This window comes from Diceros bicornis, chromosome 6 (genome assembly GCF_020826845.1).
Source record: "Diceros bicornis minor isolate mBicDic1 chromosome 6, mDicBic1.mat.cur, whole genome shotgun sequence".
Taxonomy (NCBI): domain Eukaryota; kingdom Metazoa; phylum Chordata; class Mammalia; order Perissodactyla; family Rhinocerotidae; genus Diceros; species Diceros bicornis.
This window is the reverse complement of record NC_080745.1, coordinates 86,208,021-86,223,867: the sequence shown is the minus strand read 5'-3', so window position 1 is coordinate 86,223,867 and position 15,847 is coordinate 86,208,021. Positions and strand designations below refer to the sequence as shown.

The window sequence follows — 15,847 nt, the reverse complement described above, 5'->3', positions numbered from 1 at the left end:
GCACACAGTCACTTTCTCACCAGCCACTATCCCCCACCCCGGGCCTCCGACCCTGCAGGTTTCTGCACAGTGGTATAATCTTTCCCTTACACATCTGGCTCCTCCACTCCAGTGATCGCTCCTCAAATGCAGTGACCAAACCTGCCTTTTCCTTGTGTGTCCGTGTCCTGCATAAGTCCTGGAATGTAAGAGCAGTCGGTGGATTTGCTGAAGCGAAACGTGCAAATATAAGGTATTACTATGGTTGTTATTTTATTAGAACTATTAGACGGTATAGCATAATGGCTAAGATTAGGGGCTGTGGGATCAGAAAGGCCTAGATTTGAATCCCAGCTGAGCCATTTGCGAGCTTTCTGACCCTGGACAGGTCACTCAATTTCTCTGAGCCTCAGTCTCCTCATCTGTAAAATGGAGACAATAATAGTAGCTGCCCTCATGGCACTGTTGTAAGGATACCATAAGATAATGGGTGTAAAATGCTCAGCTCTGGGCCAAATACATAGTAAGGAACCAATAAAAACTATTAGTATTCCCCCACTCCCCCACTCCTACCCCACAGAACAGATTACATAGCCATGGTCTGCCTCTGGACACCAAGGGAGACAAGATAGTTCAGCAGGAGAAAACATTCGCACATCTTCACATAAAGCCTGGAGGATGAGTAGAACCACCTGCCCCCAGCTTCCAGCTGGTTCCAGACACACAAAGGGGCTGAAGTCACCAGGAGATCCACAGCTTTCACACCTGCATCAGGCACATCACCTATGGAGGCACCGGGAAAGCAAATTGAATTTATGTTGCAAACAGGAAATGATGATGCTAATTATGCTACATTGTAGTATGGTGCCTGGGATGTTCCCTGAGCACTTTGCCTTCCATTATCCATAGTGTTTGATCACACTATGAAAGAGAAGAGAGTTCCATCTCAGATGTTCATGCTGTATTCTAGATTTGAGACTACCTCCCTCCCCTCCCCATTGTGGTCTGTCTTTTTTTTTTCCAGGAAAGGGAGAGACTCCCTCTGGAAGCATTGTGTATTTGAGTGAAGGCTTCCCAAGCTGCAGTGGAAATGGAGTCCAGCATTTGGATCAGGGATCCAGTGGCCTGTCCTTCGAGAGAAGGGTCACAGGTAGTCACTGTGTCATTGTGATATCCAGAGCTGGGACAGCATTGCCAATGTCAGAAGGGATTCCCCCTCCCACAGGGCTGGCCAGGCCCTTCTAACCAGGGGCTCCTGTAATTCAGACGGTTTCATCTCCCAAATTTGCAAGGAGTCTCTGCCATTATGAATGCAGCCCCGAATTATTGGGATAAGACGAGGGACTGGGGTATACCTGCACTCGAACATCACACAAATCATCCTAACCTGACACAAATCCATTTCCCCGCCAAGTATATAGACTATTCTGCCAGATCCTGTTGGCAGCAGGGGAATCACCCCCTCAAAATACCCAAGTGGGGCAGCCCCTCAAAATGAAACCCCCTAAAATGAAATGGGGTTTCACATTTAGCATGTGAAAGTTCTTTGTTAGGAGAGAAATCTTCTTAAAAAAATTTTTCTTAAACATAAGTCCTGTTTTTCCATTACAACTGAAAAGAAGGGTCACGAGCTTTCCCCTGATGAATGTATAAATATTGCATTCTAGAGGTGGAATGGTTTGCCTCCCACTTTGCAGAATCCCCTTGGGTAAAATCTCACCCAGAGCTGCAGTGGCTCACTCTTTTACGTGCTTGTTTGCAAAAAAGCTCCCGAGGAGCAACGTGGGCCTTTCCATTTCAAATGCCGCAGATAGTCTCAGGGAGGACTTAACCCACCACGTTTAAGGACTACTCAGGGGAGGGCCTCTGCACCTACATCGCTCTCCATTTTCCCCTTTTGTGGGCAATCCAGGAAATTCAGACCTTTTCCTATTTGCGGTAACAAAATATTTACCAATGCATGAAGCACTGTCCTAGGGGAGCACCCCCCCCATCTCCCAAGAAGGGCAACATATTTTTCATCCGAGAGATTTTTAAACGGTAGGCTTTCTCTCTCCCTCTCTCTCTCCCTCTCTCTCTCTCTCTCTCTTTCTCTCTCTAATTTTCAACTGTCCACATGGCCTCTGAGAACAGGTCTTCCGGAAACATCTCCAGCCGGGCTCTCAGTCCTGATGGAGCCTGCTTGCTTCTATTACCTCTAGCATGCTAAATGGTGCTTTTTCATTTTGTTCATTTATAGGGCTCCTCTTTTATCTGCGGCATGTTTATTAACTGGTAGCTGTTAATTATATAAGAAGATAATTTCATGTAAATGTTGGATTTAAAAGCAGCCTATCTAGCATGCTTACTGTTGAACAAGAAGGCTTTGGGATTTGTTTTTTGTTGTTCCTATGTGAGTAAAGCAATTAATTGATTCAGTTGATTGAATGAAAAATGCATCGTAATTGCTTTACCCCATCAAGCAGTTACTAGAATTATTTAGTGCTGGCAGAGGGACAACAGCCTCTATGATACACCACCTCTGTTTATTGCCCTAATAAGCCACGGGAGCTGGGGCCCTTGGTTAACAAAGGGATACTCGGATGGGGTCCTGGTGGTCCTTTCTCTGAGAGCTGAGAGAACAGTCCCAGTGACTTGGACTATTCAGGACCAAAAAAAGGGGGGGTAGGAGGAGAAGAAGAAAGAGATAAAGCAAAAATAAATCCACTTTTGTCTAAACTATCCAGACAATTGCCTACCTTCTCCTTTGGTTCTGTTTAGCTGGCCTTGTGGAGTCTGGAGAACTAAGAATGAAGCATGTTCCAGCCTCTGGGCTTCATGTCTGCACGGAGATGGGGTTCATCTCAGAAGGATATGATGTTCTCCACACAGGAGAAAGATGTAGGTGGCTCCCAGGTATGTCTTCTAAAAGGTTTCCAAGAAAAGGCTTAAGAAAGATTAAGGGTGGGGATGAGGGTCTTGCCAAACCCATCTACGCCACCCAAGGACCACATATCTGATTCATCCCCAAGTCGCCCGTGTACAACACGGGTGCTGGCACATCACACAGGCTCAGGTCGAAAGGGAATGAACACAACCAGCAACCCAGACCCTCTGGTGTCACAGGTGCAGGTTAAGCTCGGGACAAACCGTGATCCCAAGCCTGATCCAAGCCCTGAGTCCCGTCATCTGACATTGAGAACCAGCCCTAATGGGTTCTCCCAGTAGAGAAGGAAACTCCCTGTTGGGCATCTGCTGTGTGTCGGGTGCTCTGAAAGGCACTTGGTTTACACTGTCTCACATACATGGATTTGTATTTGACAGTAAACTTACAAGGAAGGTTTTATTATCTCCATTTGTGGAAGGAGAAACTAAGGCTCAAAGAAGTTGGCTGGTTTGCCAATGAACACATTGGCAGGAAGCAGCAGAGCTGAAATTTGAGCCCAGCTCTCCCTGCTCCAAAGACCAAGCCCACTTCACATAAAGTGCCCAGGACAGTCTCGGGCATTTGGAACGTGCCCCTCCCTTTGTCAGTTGTTATAGTTGTAGTTGTTTTCTTATTGTAGTTGTTGTCATTGTATTTCCATGATGCTAATTGCCTCCATTTAACCAAAGGGACCTACAATTTCATCTAAGATGTGTGGGTCCAGCCATAAGTTGCCTATGTTCCATACAAGGTTTCAGACTTCCAGGTGGACCTATGGTTGTCCTCGTCTTCTTTTCCCTTTTGTAAGAGTCATTCAAGTCGACTGATCCAGACCCACTCCTCAAAGCAGTTAAAGAATGGCATTGGGGCCACCAAACTGGGGCTTCCTCAACTAGAATGACCTTTCTGGCTGATAGAGCTAGAAATCCTAAGGAAACATTCAAATAACAGTTGTAGGGTGGCGCCAATGAACTACATACACACACATATGCACACTTATAAGTATTATATTGAGGAATATTGACCCAAACATTAAAACAAAAAACATTGGGTTCTGCACTGTGGAGTTTTCCCCGGTTGAACAGTAACATACCATTGTAAGGTACTATCTCCTGATTTCTCACGTGCAGGAGAATAAAAACACAAAGCCATTTCATTGCTTCGCCATAACTTGTTCCACAACACCAAACAACAACAACAACAACAAAGTCAAAATTCACTTTGGGTGAATTAACACAGACTGGCCTTGAGTTTTTTCTCAGCCACTAATATGAGTTATTTAGTGTTTCTAAAATTAGGGGGCATTTCCAAGGCCTGTGGTAATGACCTTCCAGATGAGCGTCCATTATCGTTGAGGACATTTGGCCAACTGCGTGCTGTAATGGTGGCCATACGTCACGGAGACCCTGCTGGGGACCACAATGACGCTTGTTAGAATTAGATGAGAAAGTTCTGGTGAAACCCCTTTTAGACCTGGCCATTGCCTGTCCCAGCCAATGCCTTAATGTCATTGCCAGAGACTCACATCACCTTTGCTCAGAGGCGAGGGCCTTGCCAGCAGCGCTCTCCTTGTCAAGTCTGAATGTCCGTTTTCTGCAGCACATTTGCAGAAGAGAAGGTGGAAGGAGATGGAGGAGCTCTGAACAGGGCCCCGGTTTCCAGGTCAGATGGTAGGGGTGTTACTTCAAAGTCTGAGTCTCAGTCACCAATGTAGTGGCTTGAACTACATTACGATCATGCAATGTTAATGAATTTCAAAGGGCTTTTTTGATTAAATGTTTTGGGAAATGCTGCACTCTCTACTCCCCTCTTAAAGACACTCACTGCTCCTTAGCATTGTAAAGGCTCTGAGAAGTCCCGCAGTAAAGAAATTTGTTAAACAACTTATTTAATCCACCCTTCCCCACTTCCATGACCACCTAATATTTTTCAAGAAATGTCTTTTAAATCCCACAAACCTACTGCATCCCAATGTCCGCATTTGGGGAAATGCTGAGCAGGATGCAGCTTTGGTTCTTTCCAACACTGATGCTGTATAATCTTTGGAGCACTGTCATGTGTCCCTCCTGAAGGTGTCTTGTGATGTTGTTCAAGTAAAAGGCATTTTCTATTTGGTGGAGACTTCCCTCCTCGTATTAGTCAGAACTATTTTGTTCTCAAGTGATGGCAACCCTCCTCAAACTACCGTGCAAATAAAGGGCATTTATTAGGGGATATGGAACACTGGAGCATGTGAGCCCAAAATTAAAGGTGAGCTAAAGAATCAGTTCTTGGAGGATTGAAGCTGCAGCCACTCGTGTGTGGGTGGGTGGATGGGGGCGAATGGAGGAGGGTCTTTCTCAACTTCTGTTTGTCTTTCTTTCTACCTCTCTCTCCACCTCTGTCCATTCTACCTCTCCCCATCCATTCAGTCAGCCAACCAACCCTCTCACATTTCCCTCTGTCTCTGCTTCTCCACACTCGTCCTCCTCACTCTCTCTGCTACAGATGGCCTTCCCACAGGGTGGGGAGTATGGCTGCCAGCAGACCCAGCTGAGCCAGCCCAGAGAGAGGGAGATTCTTTTTCTACCATCTTTATATCAGCCCTGGGGCAGGACCCTGGGGCACCCAGCTTGAGTCACATGTCCACATGTCCACTGTAGGATTCATCAGGCATCGGGGGGTGCAATGCCGCCATCGGACCTCCCGCATCACGCACTTCCCCCTGTGCCCAGGAGGGGGCAGCGCACTGAGGCTCACAGCCCCACCAGGACCACATGGAGTGGAGAAGCGGTCCCAAGGAAAGAGGGACTGTCCCCACGAAAGGAGGGGGAAGGGAAAGGACGCTGGACACACACAACCAATAGCCATCATGGACCACCTTCCCTCTCAAGTAGGAAACATTTAGCAATGAAACCCTTGTGGTGTCTCACCGATTCCATTTATCTTAGCCTTTGTTCAAACTAGACTGCAAGAGCCTTGAATTTATACAAATTAGGCTGTATAAGGGATTCTGTCTTTAAGATGTTAAAGACATCTGTTGGTTTCCTTCCATGTATGACACATCCTCATGTGAAAGGGAAAGTTAGACTCTGATACAGATTAACCAGGGCACGCAGATCAGCGGCCACTCATCTAAAGGAACGGGTCCTTCTTCAGACATTTCCACTGCTAAGTGTTTCTGTCATGGAATGAGGAGGATTTACAATCAAATTAGCCATTCGATGACACAGCGCGGGACCCTGGAAATCACCAAGGTTGTTTGTGTCAGTGCAGAAGATGGTTCAATACTCAATTATGGCTTTTCCTGGGGTTTTGTCCACACTATGCCAAAACAGCTAGTTTAAAAGTGAAAAATCAGGTTCATCAAACAAAAGCACTGTCTCTCGACACCAGTCTGCTGTGATCAAGCGTTTTCAACCAGCCACTGCTCACTTAGGCGTCATGGTCTGAGGAGCCACCAAGCTTGTAAAGACAAGATGAGGATATTCAGGTGCAAAAGTTTGGGCTGCCATTTATGTGAATGAGGAGAATATAACCTACTCATGATTAGTTTCTCATTATTCTTAGAAAGAAAATGCACTCGGTGCCACACATCAGCTGGTAGGTCATTTACCTCCCAAAGGAATTGGAAACCTTGCCCGGAGTGGAGTTGTTACCATGAATCAGGAATTGTTGGAGGAAAACGCACACATCCAATGCCACCTCTGCCCAGACAGAGCGTGTGCACCAAGGGAAGGGGGGTTTTACCGGTGCGTCACATAATGATGTTTCAGTCAACAGTGGACTGCATATACGACGATGGTCCCATAAGATTAGTACCACATAGCCTAGGTGTATAGTAGGCGCTACCATCTAAGTTTGTGTAAGTACACTGTATGAGGTTTGCATAATGACGAAATCGCCTTATGAGGCATTTCTCAGAACGTATTCCTGTCGTTAAGCAACGCATGGCTGTAATTGTGTACATGGCCTCTCGTGACAACTGTGACACCTGAAGGGCTGGGGGCACAGGTAGATAGGAGAAGCGGCATTTGGGCTGAGACTTGAAGGATTCTGACAATTATCAGAGAGAGGAACAGCATGGTTGAGGCTGCAGGAACTGGAGTATCATTTGAGGAGCTATAACCAGGGGAATCTAGACTGCTCCCTGAGCGGGGTCTGGGCCAGTGAGGGCCTTGTCCCAGCCACCAACAAGGGCACCAGAGAGTGTGAGTCTAGTTTCAACAGTGATGCCTGTGGCGAAGATGAAAGCACCCACAGCCTTAAACTAACCCCTTTCCCCGAGCCCTGATGAACTGACCAGTGCTCTCTGTGCCACCTCTGCAGTAGGTCCGGCCTCATCCGATTCTTGTCCAATTCAAGGGAGAAGAGAAAACTCCAAGGGAAACACTGGACTTGCTGTAAATGTAGCCCATCCTTATTCGTGCCCATTTTAATCGGAAAATGAATTAGCTGTACTTCAAGTTGATGAGGTCCGACACAGCAGTCACACTTTCAAAAATGTGCGCATAACAAGACCTTCTGTACTTGTGATCTGGATGGGATTACCCATCTGCCTAGACTGAATTAATGTAATTTCAGCCCCCAATTTTTTATGTAAGTAACACTTCCGTTAGTTTGTGATCTCTCATCACCAGGAAATGTGGGCTGGCCAGGAGGGATTTAGAAATACTGAAATCATTCCCGTCCTCCTCTTTCTCTCCCAGCGCTGTTCAACCTCCCTGGTTCTCGACATATCTGAGAACTGCAGACAGGGAGCCACTATCTTAGGCCTAGTGGTGCTCAGGACGTACACAGTGACCCTGTATACTGCGTACCAGCACTCACCACACTCAGAGCTCATTGCTTGCTCCCTTGCCTGCCTCCTCTACCACCTGGGAGCCCCTCAGAGGCAGGACCCTCACATAGGGCCTGGTATTCAGTAGGTGCTCAGAAAATACCCTTGTGAAATGAATGAATGGCTGAGCACTCCTTAAAAGTGGAGACCTCGTTGGAACAGTTGTTTAGTTTCACCCCCTACACACACATAGGCCTTCCTGTGTTGTGGGCCTGAAGCCATGATGCAGGATGGAGTCTTCCACTGCCTGGTTTTGCAGGTAAGACCCAGGCAGGGTGACGTTTACTTCCTCTCCTGCTAGAAAGACGCCAGCACCCTAGCTAGAATGTCTCTAGCTTTGCAGCCATATGGTCTATGCAGCAACAGCTCCTCCCCTCCAGATGGCCAATGGCAGTTGGTTAGAAATCACCACCAAGGTCAATGTTTGGTCACGGGGAAAGCCACCCTGTCCCTCCACCAAAATGGTGCCATTGCTCATGACAGTCACAGAGAGAATCTAATTTTAGAAAATGGATCTTCTATAGTCATTAATTAGAGCATTGTGCACTGTAATTACCCAGGTCGAGATTTTCACAACTCAAGCCTAACTAACTATATTATTAAATAATTAGCATAAGTTGGGATGCTATATTTTACATGTTTGAAACAGGCATGCTATGTTAAAAGCTCTAGAATGTTAGTCCTACATTCTATGGCTCAGTCAGTAAAAGGGGGATCCTTGTGTCAACTGTTGGCACTTTTTGTTTTCACACCTCAAGCCCAATTACCCTGTAATTGAAAATTTCCTCAAGAAATGGAGCTGAGCTGTCACTGGATTGATTTCCGGAGGCACTGGGGGTAAACTGCTACAGCGTGGAGATAGTCAGAGAGGGCATGGCCACCAGTTCCTCCCTGTGCAGGGCTTTTCCTGGGCAGAACAGGTCTGAGGGAGGCGTGGACATCCAAAGGTGTCAAGTACATTCCAGAAGGCACAAGCAGCTAGGTTCAGGGAGCTTGGAAAGGCAAGCTCACTGTGAAACCTTGACACCAGAATAAAAGAAGCAGATATTTCCACAAGGATCAGGCTGAAGGTAGGAAGAAATCGTGTCGTCTGCTTAATTCCTCAATTGCACTGTAATCTTTCCTGTCTCGGGGCCTCCCCACACTCTGTCCCCTCTACTTGCAATGCTCTCTCCCTACAGCCCGCTTCACCGGCTAACCCCCTCTCTGGCTGCTTCTCCTTCAGATCTCATCTCAAAAATCACTTCCTCTGGGAGCCTGCCCAGACACCTCTACCACGTCACCAAGTCAGGCTCCTGTGACCCCCATCACAGTGCCCCTCACTTTTCCTCCCTGCCCTCAGGATAAGGTGCAAAAACGTATTCAGTTACGTGATTTTTTTTATCATTGTCTGTCTCCCCTGTGGAATGCAAGCATGATGTGGGGGTGAGCCATTCCACTTCTGCTCCTTGTTCTGCCCCCAGGGCCCAGCGCAGCGCCTCACACACAGCAGACACTCAGTTATTTGCTGAATGAATCAAATAGACAAATTGGGAGATAAGCTCAGCCAGGCTGGCCTGGGGGGGCTGATTTCATTTTGACCATTTCTCTCTCCTGCTTTGGTGTGTGCTCTATGATTTTCTTGCCCTTTCCTAAAGCAGCTGAACACTCTAAACGGCGGAGTGTGTGAGGAGCCAAGGACAGGCTATAGAAGAGACACGCGAGAAGAGAAGGGGATATGCCGGCCCCAGAGGCCCAGCCCCCAGCACACACGAGCAGTGGAAATGAGCAAGGGCTGCTTCTGCTGAAGAATAGGGTGGGACTTCAACATCGCACCACCTGGGGCCTCTTACGCCCACACGTGAGCTCACTATATGGATTTTTATTGAGCATATACTGCATGCCAGATGGTGTTCTAGGTGTCAGGAACACCCCAGTAGCTGAACCAAAAGCCCTGCCTTCTCGGAGCCTGCAATCTAGGAGGAGAGACAGACAAGAAACAAATAAGTGTGAAGGACATATAGGAAGCTAGATGGTGATAAAAACCCAGAGAAGCATAAAGAGAGGATGGAGGCCAGAGAGCGTTGCTATTTTGAGCAAGTGGTCAGGAAGGTTCTCAGATACGTTGACAACTGATGAAGCTTTCCAGGCAGTGGGAACAGCAAGGCCCAAGAGTAGCGGCTTCTTCCTCACCCTACTTACCCACTGGCATTTAAAGAACAGAGAGTAGTGGCCACCTGGTACCCAAGGTCCTTCTGGAGCGTTCACGGCTTGTATTTATAGCCGGTTCATTAGGTGAGGCCAAAGGGGTGGGCTGCCAGTGCCAGCCGGGAGTTCAGAGGACTTGCATGCCCAGAGTCGATCTGCCCCAGCAGCTTTGGGGCGTGGCCAGCTGGCTGCTCAGTGGGGCCTTCAGAAGGTGAGCAGAGGAGGAAATGGGAGGAACGGTGACCCAGTGTCTGCTGCCGGAGTTTCCCTACACGCGTCACTCAGCATGTCAGAGGATGCTTCCAAATCCAAGAAGTGCGTTGCTAAAAAACCTCTTAGAGGGAAAAGATGAGCAGCATTTTTTAAATATCTAGAACTACAAAGGGATGATATCAGCCCAAACTAAGCCAGCTGTAGGCTGCACAAGAGCCTTCGGGAACTGCTGAGTCATTCCCCAGGCCTGCCTCCACCTCCCATCAATCAGCCTTCCGGGTTCACGAGCTTTCTAACTGGGAGCCATGGAACGAGCCGTCTTTCAGCAGAACTGAACGATCTGAGCCCTAATGACTGGTTTCTGTTATAATGCATCAGATCATCAGGGTTGTCAATCAGAAACGCCCATTTCTGTGTTTTTCAAATCTGTGAATGTTAAATTCCCCGATTTCATGTTTGAAGGTGGCTCCCTCCACCAGTCCTGATTTTACTTTTATGCAAAGCTGCTGCTTTAGCCTAGAGCCTGGGGGCTCCCCTCCCCAACCCCTAGAAGTTCAGCCTCTGAGATAAGAGGTTTAGCCATCTGCTTGACCTACCTGTAAGTCAGCATGTTCTCCTGCCTCCCAGAATCAGGCCTGCCTGGGGTCCTCGGGCTCCCCTTTCTGGCATCAGAGCCTCATCAGACACCGGAAGCCAAGGGTCATGGACATACTGCAAGAAGGCCAAGGAGGCCGGACACCTCACTTACTAGTGCTGCACTCTGCACTCTGGGCTCACCGACCGCTCAGTCTTGTCCTTGCCTGGCGCCCTGCCCCAGACTCACTGCCCGCTCTGTCCTTGAAGCTCTTTCTGACTCTGGTGTTGTGTGTAGACTTCCTAGGCTGCGGGCCTGGCCTGAGTGCCCAAGCTTTGCTCAGACCTTGGATTCTGAGCCCAACTCTCCCTAACAGCCCTGCCTAGCGGTCAACCAAGATCCACCCCACATTTCCCTTACGTTCTCACCCATATCCTCTCCCAACACCCAGGAATCTTCCACGGCAGCCCTCTCTCTGCCTTCCCCTCTCCTGATGCTCCTCCGTCCTCCACTCTAAACACGGTTGTTACCGAGGAGTAAAAAACAATAACAACAATCAGAACAAAACCCCAAATCCAAAACAGCATGTTATTCATGCTTCTTTTCAATATATTTACTTTGTTTTAATTTTACGGTTCACATAGGTATTAATTTCACTTTCCATTGACTTCCTGGGAGTATGTAACATGAAGGCTTTCACCCTATAAAGCACATGCTTATATTAAAATTATATTGGGAAAATGACCATTTACAGGAGGTCCTAAGTCCATTCACATTGCTAACTGGCCTAACGTAATTTTGCAAAATCATAATCTTTTAGTAAAAAGACACTTAATGCCTATAGAAGCCAGATTGCCACAACTACTGGCCACAGTCAGAATTGTCCAGACTCCCAGTCTCAGTAGTATTACCAAATTATGCCTCTGGATTACCGTCCTCGTCTTGCAATGCCTGGTGCCTGGGTTGTAAGCAGGAGTGATGGCAGTGGGAAGTGTGGGTGAACCTCAGTTATCCAAAGGTTTCTCTGACTCACACTCTTTCCAAGATTAAGATGCCTTTTTCACTTGTACGTTAGAGACAGATAGAAACAAATCTTTCCCAACCAGGAGCCAGCAGATAAAGGAATGCCCAAATTTTCTTAACCTATTGTTGAGGCCTAATGGGGATCACACCTGGAAAGTCTTGGCGCATAGAAAATGCTCAGCCAATCGTGGCTGAGATGATTATGACTAAGATTAGGACAATTCCGATGACAACAAAAGAATACAGACACTAATCCTCAGAGAGGGGAGGGGGGTGTTGACAGGTCCTCCTGGGTGAAGAGGAGAAGGTGAACTTCTAGGCAAGTTCGCTTGGCATTGCTCCTCTGCCCAAGCAATGGGCTGGCTGCTCTGGGTGCTGGATCCACTGTGCAGGAAGCACCAAAGTGACTGTGCTAAGGGGCAGCTTGCAGGTTCAACCCCCTGTCCCAGTTCCTGGGCCCAACTCCCAGGAAGCATGGACTTGATGGATGTAAGAGATGCTCCACTTTCTCACCACTCCGGAGAATGGGAAAGAGGACTCAGATGCAGACAGGCACATATGACCTAACACCTTGCCCTTTCCAAAGAGCCTCGCTCACAACCACCCCGCACATCAGCCAGGCACTTTATTGTCACCAATCCCCAAGAGGTGAAGGGATTTGGCCAAAGTCACACAGTTCTTAGGAAGGCTGGGATTCAAACTCAAAATCCCAGGTTCCTTTCACAGTGCATCATAGAAATAGGTTGCCTTCAAAATTGGGTTATTCTTGCTATTTGATGAATGTTTTTTAGAAACTGAGGATCAGATTGACTCAGTTCAAGCGGTGGGAGTAATGACAGAGTCCTCTTACAGCCATTCAGAGAGCAGCTGGAGACCCACCTGCTTCTGGTCACCAGTTAGGGAGGAGTGCCCAGGAAAACCAGAGAGTAGGAAGCAGAATTCCAAGAAGCAAAGCAGAGATAGTGAAGTCTGGTGAGAGCACAGACCTGCTGTAGCCGGCAGATTCGGCAATGACCCAAGCGCTTGTTCTCTCAGCACAAGTGAGTGGAAAAATCTGGAAATCCATTTACATAAGCAGTATTCGTCAAGGGCCTCTCTGGGCTCAGACGTGTGGCAGGCACTGGGGTTATCTAAGGCCCCCCATCCAGAAACGTGGACAGTGGATGTGACCACAACAAAGGTGTGGGGAAGCACGTGATGCAGTAGAGGCTCAAAGGGTGGGGGTGGGGGAGATGACAGCCATATGACTACAACTACCACTAAGAGTACTTGAAAAAAAAAAAAGACTAAAACTTAAATCTACAAGGTTGTGTCATAATTGTGCCCATTTTACAGATGAGGAAAAGACTGCCTGAGGTCCCAAAGCTGGGACCTTGAGGACCCAGGATTCAAATCCATACCGTATGGCTCCAGGGATCCATCCTTCGCCTCTGCAATGAGCCTAGATTCCAACAATAGCTTAGGAAATGGCTGAGAATGTGGAGAGCACGGACCTTCTCCACAGTCTCTCTGTTCCTAATAACCTCATATCCCCAACCTAAAGGTTACCTGAAGCTCCAGAGCTTCAAAGGCCTTGAGCTTGGAGCCCAACCTTCTGCCAGAATGACCTGGCACTGTTTCTGTTAGCAGACAGGTCTCCCACTGAAGTCTCCATCAGCCACTCCCACACTCAGAAGGGAGAGAAGGCGCAAGGCACACCACAGCCCCCTGGAGCATTGTCAGCCCCTGACTTAGCCTCCTCAGATCTGCCTGAGAGGCAAATGGAGCACCCCCTCCCAACCTCCCCACTTCTGTCTCCCCCGCCAGCTCCCCTATGTCATGCCATCCATCTCAAGGTCCAGACTCCTCAGCTGTGCATTTCCAAAGGAGCAGTGCACAGCTTGCCTGTAGCCACTGATCCCCACATGTTATTCTTTGCCTTTATCTTGTTAGCATAATGTGCAGCTTCATTAACCAGCCAGATGAATCATTTAGTAATTGGAGCTAATGAATTTAATTTTCCACTTTCTATTTTTTATAATAAAACAAAGTCATAATTTGCCAGTAGGTCATGGAAGGCTCCAAGTTGTTGTTTCGAGTCAACGTTACGCCAAGAGGACAAAATGGCAGACGGGGTGGAGTTTATCCCTCTCACTGCACCTGCCACTGTTTTTGGAGTTTCTCAGGCACAAAACCCAAGTGGATCATTTTCCCGGTTCTACAGAGAATGAAACTAAACACCAGAATGAGAATTCGTTTTTCTTTTTACTATATAATATTACCATGATGGTAATTCCTGATGGGTCCATATGAAGAATGGGCGTAGCTCATAGAAAATAAACAATGTATAAAGTTCACAAGGAAACTTCATAGCATCAATTAGAGGAAGAACTCTAAGAGAGTCAATTTGTCTTGGAAGGATTTTCTCCCAAGAACCCTACCCCCAAGTCAAGTGACCCAGCCTGATAATACACATCTCCCTTCTCACTACGCTGTTACTAAAAAAACATGAAACCCAGCGATGAACCAGTACTTGAAATATCAACGTCGGAAGGAAGGCTAATTAGAGTGGATCCCACCCTCCTGACCGCATAACTGAAATGCACCAGGTGAAGGCTCCTTGTAACTTGACTACCTTGTGTGTCATCCCTGATTAACAGAGCCTTGGCTGCAAACTAAAATGCAGTTAATTTATCGTAAGTTTTATTAGGCATATAAAAGGGAAGCAGGAGTGACTAGCCTTTGGTTGCTGGAGATACATTTCATCTGCGACTCAGAGCAGATTCCTTGCAGATTAAGCTTGTTAATTTCCCTCACCGCCAACATTCTTCTCTGCACTGCCGAAGCAAAAGCCACAGGCTCTTGTCGGAAATGGATGGGATGAAAAGGCTGGGGCCCCCCCAGACAACAGTTACATTAACCACTTTGTCCTTTTAATTCACCTAATTACATGCAAGGAGAAAGCTGCTGCCTCAGAGGCTCTGCTCCTCCCGGCGGAGCGCGATGCCGCTGGGCCATTGCTTTGGGCTTTTTGTTGTCTTATTAGGGATGCTTTTGTTCAGAGAGATGGTTAAAGCCATTTTCAGCAGCCAGCGAGATGAAGCAGTTTCAATAAGGATACAATGTACTTGTTTAAATTACCTTTCAAAATGCTCAAAACCATTAAGGGGGAGGTGCTGCAAATAAAAGTTGGATTTTTGTTATAATGTTTTACCCTAATAACAGCTTTTATTTTATTATAATCCATTAGTTGACAATATTATTCTATAGATTATTAGGCAGCAATTTTGTTATTTTATCACACTTTCAGCACTCACTCACCGGGCCAGGATCCACAAATCTCAGTATAATATGCTTTCAATTTTGTTAAAATCTCTATTTAACTGGTTTGGCTGCAGAACATCTTGGCAAATGTGTTTTTAATTTTGTTCTAATTAACTTGACAGTTGACAGAACTCGACGGTGGCATGATGGTGTCCCCTTTTTCCAGGGTCCCTGCAGCTCCATTCCTGGGGTCCATTTTTTCTCTCTCCGGTCCAAACAAGCAAGATGTCAGAGGTAACACCCAGGAAAAGAGTCTTTCGTCTCTGTCCAGAGTACCTGCAATTTTTTAAAAACCAATTAAAAAATCTAGCTTTCCTCTTTATCTGTAAAAAGAAGGTCATTGGTTCTGTGGGGTTTTCAAAAATGGCTGTTCCTGCAGAAAGACGAAATGAAGGCAAGGCAAATGGGAAGGGAGGTTTTTTTCTTGCACATATAGGAAGCCAGCTCTTTCCCAAATAGATGCTATGAAAGAGAAGCCATGGTCCTTCTATTTAACCCCTGCTTAGCCAGGAAACAGCCTTCAATTCTCTGCTTTTGTGGGTCAGCCCTGGGAATAGCAGCTTTAAGAGAACTCACCTTTGCTCTTTAAACAATTCCAAATTCTCCCTCTCATCTGGGAATCTTGCTCTGGCAACCACCCTCAAGGTGCCGTTTGCTTCCTTCCTTCCAGAATCCTGCAGCATCTAAGAACCAGCCTTCTCCCTGACCCTGAGCAGTGCCAGCAGGGATGCAAGTGGTCCTAGACCACAAAGCACCAACTAATTTTTTTTTTTTTTTTTTTTTTTTTTTTTGCTGAAGAAGAATGCCTTCCTGACATGGAGGTAAAGCAAATCTCTGTAAAATG

At 47.0% G+C, this 15,847-nt stretch overlaps 1 long non-coding RNA gene across 1 annotated transcript; it reads right to left on the bottom strand.

Moving 5' to 3' along the window:
- Window positions 1-561: 561 nt before the first annotated feature.
- On the bottom strand, window positions 562-10,058 carry LOC131406835 (uncharacterized). Its single transcript, XR_009220360.1, has 3 exons — window positions 9,885-10,058; window positions 2,718-2,883; window positions 562-762 (listed from the first exon to the last, which is right to left on the bottom strand). It is a non-coding gene; the product is annotated as an uncharacterized LOC131406835 (long non-coding RNA).
- Between the last annotated feature and the right edge of the window lie 5,789 nt (window positions 10,059-15,847).